General features: G+C 37.6%; 1 long non-coding RNA gene across 1 annotated transcript; it reads right to left on the bottom strand.

Annotated features, from left to right (window-relative positions):
- Positions 1-6,273: 6,273 nt before the first annotated feature.
- On the bottom strand, positions 6,274-7,142 carry LOC116840630. Its single transcript, XR_004377386.1, has 4 exons — positions 7,091-7,142; positions 6,884-6,953; positions 6,681-6,751; positions 6,274-6,323 (listed from the first exon to the last, which is right to left on the bottom strand). It is a non-coding gene; the product is annotated as an uncharacterized LOC116840630 (long non-coding RNA).
- Positions 7,143-7,896: the final 754 nt, after the last annotated feature.

Raw genomic sequence — 7,896 nt, 5'->3', positions numbered from 1 at the left:
GAGAGAGAGAGAGAGAGAGAGAGAGAGAGAGAGAGAGAGAGAGAGAGAGAGAGACTTTCCAGTTTGCATCTTGCCTTACGTTCTAATTAAATTTTATATGCATACACACTCGACTCGGAATTAAATTTAAGCTGATTCCGCACTATATACACACATATACATGAAACTTAGTTATTATTGTAATGACCAACCATTTATATTTTACAGCTGTTGCCTTCGCGCAATGCGCGATTACATTAAACGACATATCGACATGGCCGACGCGTAATTTACACATGCATTCGCGCGAATCGTAATTTCAACGTCGACATGGTTCCCGTATAGAATCTCCTCATTTCTTCCTCAGATCTTATTATCAGCTTCCAATGAGGTTTCCTCGTTAAAGGAAAACTAAAAGGATTCCGAGCTGTTTTCTTAACTTAGAATCTGACTTTAATTAATTTATGGAAAAATGTAGGACTTTCTCGTCAGCTCCCGGCCAGGAACTCAGATATTTAGCAATATGATAAATGTTAAGTATTCAAATCGGTTCCTAGTTGGAAATCTCTAGGTCCGTGCTGGCGCTAGTGTCGCTTAACAAAGCCGAGAAAAATTATGTTAGGTGAAGTTGGTCATACGAATCCCAGCATTTGCAGCATTTACTTATGTAATTAGTAGAAACGTATGTTAATTTAAAAAAACGACAGTTTTATTATAACCAGTGAAACTTTTTTCTGAGAAACGTGAGTTTAACTTTATTCTTTCGTGCCAGTTTTCATTTCGCCATCATTTTCCTTACACGCAGATTCAGTCTTGACGAAACATCATTTAATGTTAACAACGTCGAATCAACGAATCATTTCTGGTTGGGCAAAGCTTACGTAATATTTGAATTCTAGACACTGAAATGCGTTTTACGTACAGTTATGTTTTTCTAGAACTAAATTAAATAAAATAATAAAATTAAATGATTAAATTAAATAATTATTGTACAAATGTCCTATGACGATCTAAATTCTTCATGTGTGTGTATGGACGATATATTTTTAAATTATATTTTTAAATTATAAAAATATGTAAAAAATAACAATCCAGAAAACACTCCAGTTTAGAATTTTTCTTATTTTCCTCACTACAATTGAAAACAAAAATTCCAATATCGATGAGGAATCCAGTCAGTAAATCTGATTGGATCCCTGTCAGTTTTGTGAGCAGAATCCCTATTAAAAGTCGGATGTTTCCCAGCCGGATTTAGACGGGGTTTTCTGGTCAGATTTTAGCGATAAATGGGGAAAACCGGATCCTCGCCATTCCTACACGGATTGCTTCGGCACGACACGCACACGCAAAAAAAATTTCAGTTGGTGCAACCAAATAGGAACCAACTGAAAATTAGGTGGTCAAAAACGATATCTCTATTATGAAAATTAATATTTCTGTTGTCATAACCGAAAATATTAGTCTGAACATTCAACGATATTAGAACTCGGTTGAGGTAACTGAGAACAATTGTCTATACAGAAGTCTCTATAAAGGAATTTGTTTGTTTCTACAGCCGAGTTGTCGTCTGATCCCTGAGCAACCGAAAATTCGGTTGCACCAACAGAATTGTTTCTTCCGTGCACTCAAGCACATAAACCACGCAAAGAGACGCGCAAAGGACTCCCTTCTTAAATATTGATATTTCGAAAACACGAGTCTCCGTCTTTACGTGGTTACCCGTTCTAGCCTAACCGCGAGAATAAATTGCCCGCCGTCAGGCACGTCGCGCACGATCATGACTGAGCGGCCCGTTTGTGTAAACTTTATACGACTCTTGCCGGAATCCATTATAAAAGATGCATTTTCCCGATTGCGCTTCATTGCATATGCGCCGAGGGTAACGCGCGAGGCGCGCACGACAGAGGCGCTATTAACACACGGGCGGCAGTAACATTAGCAGTCCGCGAAACGGTGCGTGACTACTGCTACGCGCCGCTATTTCGAGCCGGGAGCTAAAGTTCAACACGACGGATAGAAGTTCGACAGTGAAACAACGTGCGCGCGCGATACGAACACCGTCGCAGAGTGCGCGCGTGTTACTTGCGAATGCACAGCAACATAAACTGTTATGGTCCGTAATCCGTGTTCTGAGAAAAAATCCGCCCATCGATCTCCCACGCAAAACATAAGAAAGAGAGAGAGAGAGAGAGAGAGAGGGAGGGAGGGAAAGAGAAAGAGAGAGACAGAAAGGAGAGACAGGTAGATTTATTACGCGTTCTAGGAAAGCTCTTTTCAAGCACAATTAAGTTGCAGTGAACAAAAGGCAAGGTAATTCTTATACAAACCCAAATTGACTTTCATGACCATCACGACGTGAAATTTCCGTGATGGAAACTTTGCAATTATATATAGATAAACTTGGGGGAGACGAGGTTTAGATAGTCACAGGAGTATATTGCTTTTTTTTAAATATTTATCTTAAGAAGAATACAGTAAATATAAGATCGCGGAAGAGTTATAGATACTTTTCCCTAAGTTACGTTAAAATCAGACTAATAATACAGTTAAAAAATAGAAAAAAACCGATTTAATAGTAAAGTAAATCTCCCAGCCTCTCGAAATTTTGGATTAATATTTTTCATCGTAAGTAAATGAAGTTAAGCGACATATCATTGACTAGAATAAACCGAGGAATAGATTGACATGTTGCAATAGTTGACTGTCTATTTACTTCGTATGTGCTACTTACACGTTAAAAACTGAAATGCGCAATTAGAAAATTTGATATGCTTCTAGCTAAATTAATTATGTTTCTTGAAAGATTTATTCGACCTGGAGCTAAGACTCACATATTAACCTTTATACTGCCGGGAAAGTCACAAAAGTGGCTTTATAACTACAAAAGTGATTTTCCTGGCAGTCTAAAGGTTAATAGTCACTATTTGAAGCTTGCCTCATGTGAAGTACTCAGACATGAATTTAAATTAGATTTGAGTTTTTGTTCGAATCTCATAATATATGCGACATTGCATTTGTAACCATGATTCAGTTGAAAAAGTCACATCTAATTCTAAATTCAAATCGGAATATTTCATCTGAGGCAGGACCCTAGAATATGCTCTTCACCCTAATGTAACTATATGACCTAACCTGCAGTAACATGACCGACTTTCGGCCTATGCGCAGATAACTACTACTGCGCATGCTCGAGAATCCGAGTATAATCCTACAATGGATCTAACGTTATGAGCGCGACTTTGGGATATTGGCAAATTAATTTCAAGATTCTGGGGATGCTACTGAGGGAGTAGAGTGACGCTAACATACCTTGTCATGAAGGCGATGACGCAAGGCGAAATGCACACTTCTTTTCAAAATAGAACTCTCGCAACTGCGAAAATTGCTTTAAAAGACTGTGAAAAATTACCCTAGAATGTGCTCTACACGCTCACACTATATGACCTAACCTGCAGTAACATGACCGACTTTCGGTCCATGCACAGATAGTACTACTGCGCATGCGCGAGAATCCGAATATATTGCTACGATGGATCTAACGTTATGGGCGCGACTTTGAGATATTGGCAAATTATTTTCAAGATTCTGTGTGTGTGTTACTGAGGGAGTAGAGTGACATTAAGGTACATTGTCATCCAAGAGACGATGCAGAGCGAAATCGTACAATTCACGTCGTTTCCGAAAATACACCTTTGCAAACGCGAGAATTTCTTTAAGCATCTCTAAAAAATTATCTCAGGCTTAGCTAACTTGATTTAATAAATTAGCGAAAACTCAAAACATTTCGGCTCGAATCTCGGCTTAATAATTTAGCGGAAATACAAAACACATCGGTTCGAATCGCGGCTTAATAATTTAGCGAAAGTACAAAACTTCCGTTGAATCTTTGCTTAGTAATTTAGCGGAGCCTCAAAACTTCGGTTCAAATCTCAGCTTAATGGTTTAGCGAAATCTCAAAACACTTGGGTCCGAATCTCGACTTAATAATTTATTGGGAAATCGAAATATTTCAATTTGAGCCTCGACTTAATTTAATTTGTTGTTTTTAATTTGTCGAAATTTAATTTGTCGTCTTGTCAACAACAAACGCGTATGCATAAGAATATATCTCCGAAGAGATATTATATCGTATAAAATACGACATAAAAAAATACGACATAAAATACGACATAAAATATGATATATTGAAATATAGCAATTTAGTGTATCATCAAGAATCAATCCGACGAAAAGGAAGCCTGCCAAGTCGAAATTTCAATTGGCCGTTGTTATGCAAGAATAATCCAATTAAAAAAATTATAATCTTTTATCAATAGATACTCCATTCACATTTTTTTAAACAAAAAAAAATTCAATAGATGCTTGAAATTAATTAAGAAACACTTTTTATTTTTTACCAGTCGCGTCTTTTTGCACATTTTTCTAAGGATTGAGCTAGACAGTATACTTAAAGAAATGGAAATGCTTGACTCGTTGAACTATTTCGAATCTCACAGCTAAATTCTTTGGTTGGATCATTCTTACGTAATTCCGGCGAATTGCAAATCCCAATTCTTACTTTACTTCCCATCGGACCCAATGCGATTTACGTCTACGTGCATGCAATCTACATAAAGTGATGCTTTGTGCCTACTATATGAGCATCTAAATTGAGCGCTCACCATTGCGCGTCGTCCCACGGTGTCCAGAATCCTTCAGCCATCTAGTCGTATCTAACACTGCAATGGTCCTCGCGTCCCACGTCGCCTGTAATTTACTCTCGACCGCGGTAATCTAACGGAGATTTCACGAAAAATCCCGTCTCTCTTAAGGGATACACTCCGAATTGCGAATTGCTTATGAAATATCGCGATCTGCGTCTTCTAGGAAATGTCGACCTTTCGGATAAACGACTAGTATGTACGAATTGTTAAATATGAATTCAACAACGGCCCGATCGAGTTGTGTATCATTTTGATACACGCGCGACGCGAATCGCTTATAAAGAAAACGGAATCCGCGAGCGAAGGGAACACGCGACGCGAATCGAAGACCGATCTCGCGAAATCTTTCGACACGTGAGCGAAGTAATTTGCGCGAGATTCTCACGTATGATACGGAATATCTCTAATGTAACGTTTCGATGGAGCAGCGTAGTAGGTTGCAATACAGCTTCGCAATACTTTTGCGAAGACACTTCCGCAATATTTTTGCGGATAATAGTTCCGCAATACTTTTGCGAAGACAATTCCGCAAAACTTTGGCGGATAACAACTCCGCAATATTTCTGCGAAGCGATTCTTCCGCAAGTACGATCCGATGAAATTCGCAAACCTATCAAATTAATAATCGCGTACGCGAACGTGAATGGAAAATCAAAAACCATGAAAATTGTGACGATAGAGATAAAGATTTTATTCAAAATTCACTCGAAAAAAATGTTACCGCGTGAGACGTCTGTCTTCATTCAGTGGAACTTGCCACGCGCTGCGTTAGTAAACAAATAACTGCTCGCATGTCTGATTTGTGTATGTACATCACGTTTTACGCGAGGGATCAACGCTCGCTAGCATTGTCTCTATCCCGCGTTAAAAAAACTCTAACTCTAAGTGAAAAATTGAAACCTAAAAATTTTCCGACGATCATGAAATTAATTTTGCGAGCAGTTTATATAATCACATTAGATCGCTTCGCGCAAATACCGCACGATATCGAATTTTACTTAATAACAAAGCACGAATTCTATGAAAATGCAAACGCGATTCAAGCTTACATGAGAGAGAAAATTGAGAAAATTAACGACCGGCGAAAGATCTTTGACGCGAGTGATATGATTGCACATTTTTTGTGGCGCAATCTCTATGGCGCAATGTCTTTGCGTTGGCACACTGCTCGAGACATCTGGAAGATCGCCTTCAATAAAACTAAATAATTTTACAAAATTTTGAATGTTCAGAGCGTATACTCAATACTTTAAGCATCTACCAGATAATGTTGAGGTTTGATAAATAAAAATTTCCTCCGACAAAAATCATCGACCAATCAATAATCTAAATGAATCAATTAATAAATATATGTACAATAAAAGAAAACTACTTAAAAATTGATTTGTCAAATTTATGTAGAATATGCATTATCACTGATATTATTACTTGAAAAAGCGATCTTCCAACTGTTTAGAACAGTGTGATTTTTATTGGACAGCACGTACACATGCTACAGCTATAGCAAAGTAAATCGCATTGATTCATAAGCATGCATCGAAAGCACTACATCGAAAGACTTTTTGTTTATCTATTATCAATATATTTCTTGTTTTGACTCACCAAACAGCCGATCAGGGTAGCCACATTCTGCTTTCGTTTCTGGAACAGAAAAATGCCATTTCGCCGATTAGATTCGTACATTGATGTCGATTTGAGTGAAAAAATGTGAAGGATTAAAAAAAAATAAGCACGATATTTTTTACACTGGAAGAACTTTTCGAAATGCATTCACACTTGGAATATTCTACTTTCTTTTTTCTCGACATTGCAAATAAATCTCTTAATCAGAACAAATCAAAATTTTTCAAGTGGTGATGTTACTCAGAAAAAATTCTTCCCGCGTGTAATTACGATTTAACACGATCTTTGATTCGATTCAAATTATCTCGATTTCGAGAAAGAGAATTATCAATCTTGTCGAATTTCTAATTATGAATGTTAATTAATGAAGCTCACCTTCGAGCTAACCCCGCTCAGCCCGTACCGGATCCTCCGGCGCAGCCGCCCCTAAGTCGTCTGCTTCGCCTCTGCAACAAAAAACAGATTTGATTTAATATTATACACGACAATGGAGGCATTAAAGAACTCGATTTCAAACAAAACAATTTCCAATTTTATCAGATTTATCGGAATTATGAATTCAAATCAGTGAAACTCACCTTCGCGCCAACTCTGCTAGGCCCAAACCGGATCCTCCGGGGCAGCATCCCCTTAGAGTCGAGTGCTCGTCTTTGCAACAAAAAATAGATTTAATTTAGTATTAATTAGTTACACGACGATGGAGGTATCAAAGAACTCGATTGTTAACAAGAAAATTTTCAGTTTTGTCGGATTTCAAATTTTAAGTACAAATTAGTAAAGCTCACCTTCGAGCCGACTCAGAAAGGTTCGAGTCGAATCCTCCGGCGCGGCATCCCCCAGGCATCGCATCCCCTAAAGCCGCGTAACTGCGTCTGCTCTATTGGATCTCTGTGACAGAAATTTAATTTAATAATTTCAATAATTAATTAAATCAATTTATTAATTTCAATAATTAATTAAATCAATTTATTAATTTCAATAATTAATTTAGTATCAATTAGTTACACGCGACAGCAAAACGAGGAAAAGAAATTGTCGTAACGCTCGAGTTCCTTCCCAATGCGCAATAAGAAATAATTAAATCATAACTGAATAAAGAAGTAATAATATCCGATTAATTAATGGATAATGATATTAATATCTGATCGACAACCGTATAATAATATCCGGTAGTATCAATTAATTACACACGACAGCAACACGAGGAAATCGCCATAACGGCACGCTCAAGTTGCTTTCCAATACGCAATAAAAATAATTCAATAACAACCGAATAAAGAAGTAATAATACTCGAATATTAAATGGATGATGATAATATTTGATCGGCATTGAGGAATTCGATCGCAAAGTTTCTCTATTTAATAAATAAAAAAGTAAATGAAACGCGGTAATTACCTGTCGCGGTAAAGCCCGCAACACCTGCTCGCGTGAGGAGTACGCGTCTTAATTTACCATAATTATCGCGTCAATTGTCGTGAAGTCGAAACGCGATATTAAAAACCAGCACGGAATAATCTAGAAAATAACACGGCAGCACTCGATGTGCTCGTCTCAACGGTTAAGAGTGTTGTGACATGACGCTGGAGCACG

The sequence above is a fragment of the Odontomachus brunneus genome, unplaced genomic scaffold, assembly GCF_010583005.1.
Source record: "Odontomachus brunneus isolate Ranch 3 - 2012 unplaced genomic scaffold, Obru_v1 Obru_scaffold_010, whole genome shotgun sequence".
NCBI classification, from domain to species: domain Eukaryota; kingdom Metazoa; phylum Arthropoda; class Insecta; order Hymenoptera; family Formicidae; genus Odontomachus; species Odontomachus brunneus.
Note: the sequence above shows the minus strand (reverse complement) of the source record. Positions and strands in the feature narration are given on the sequence as shown.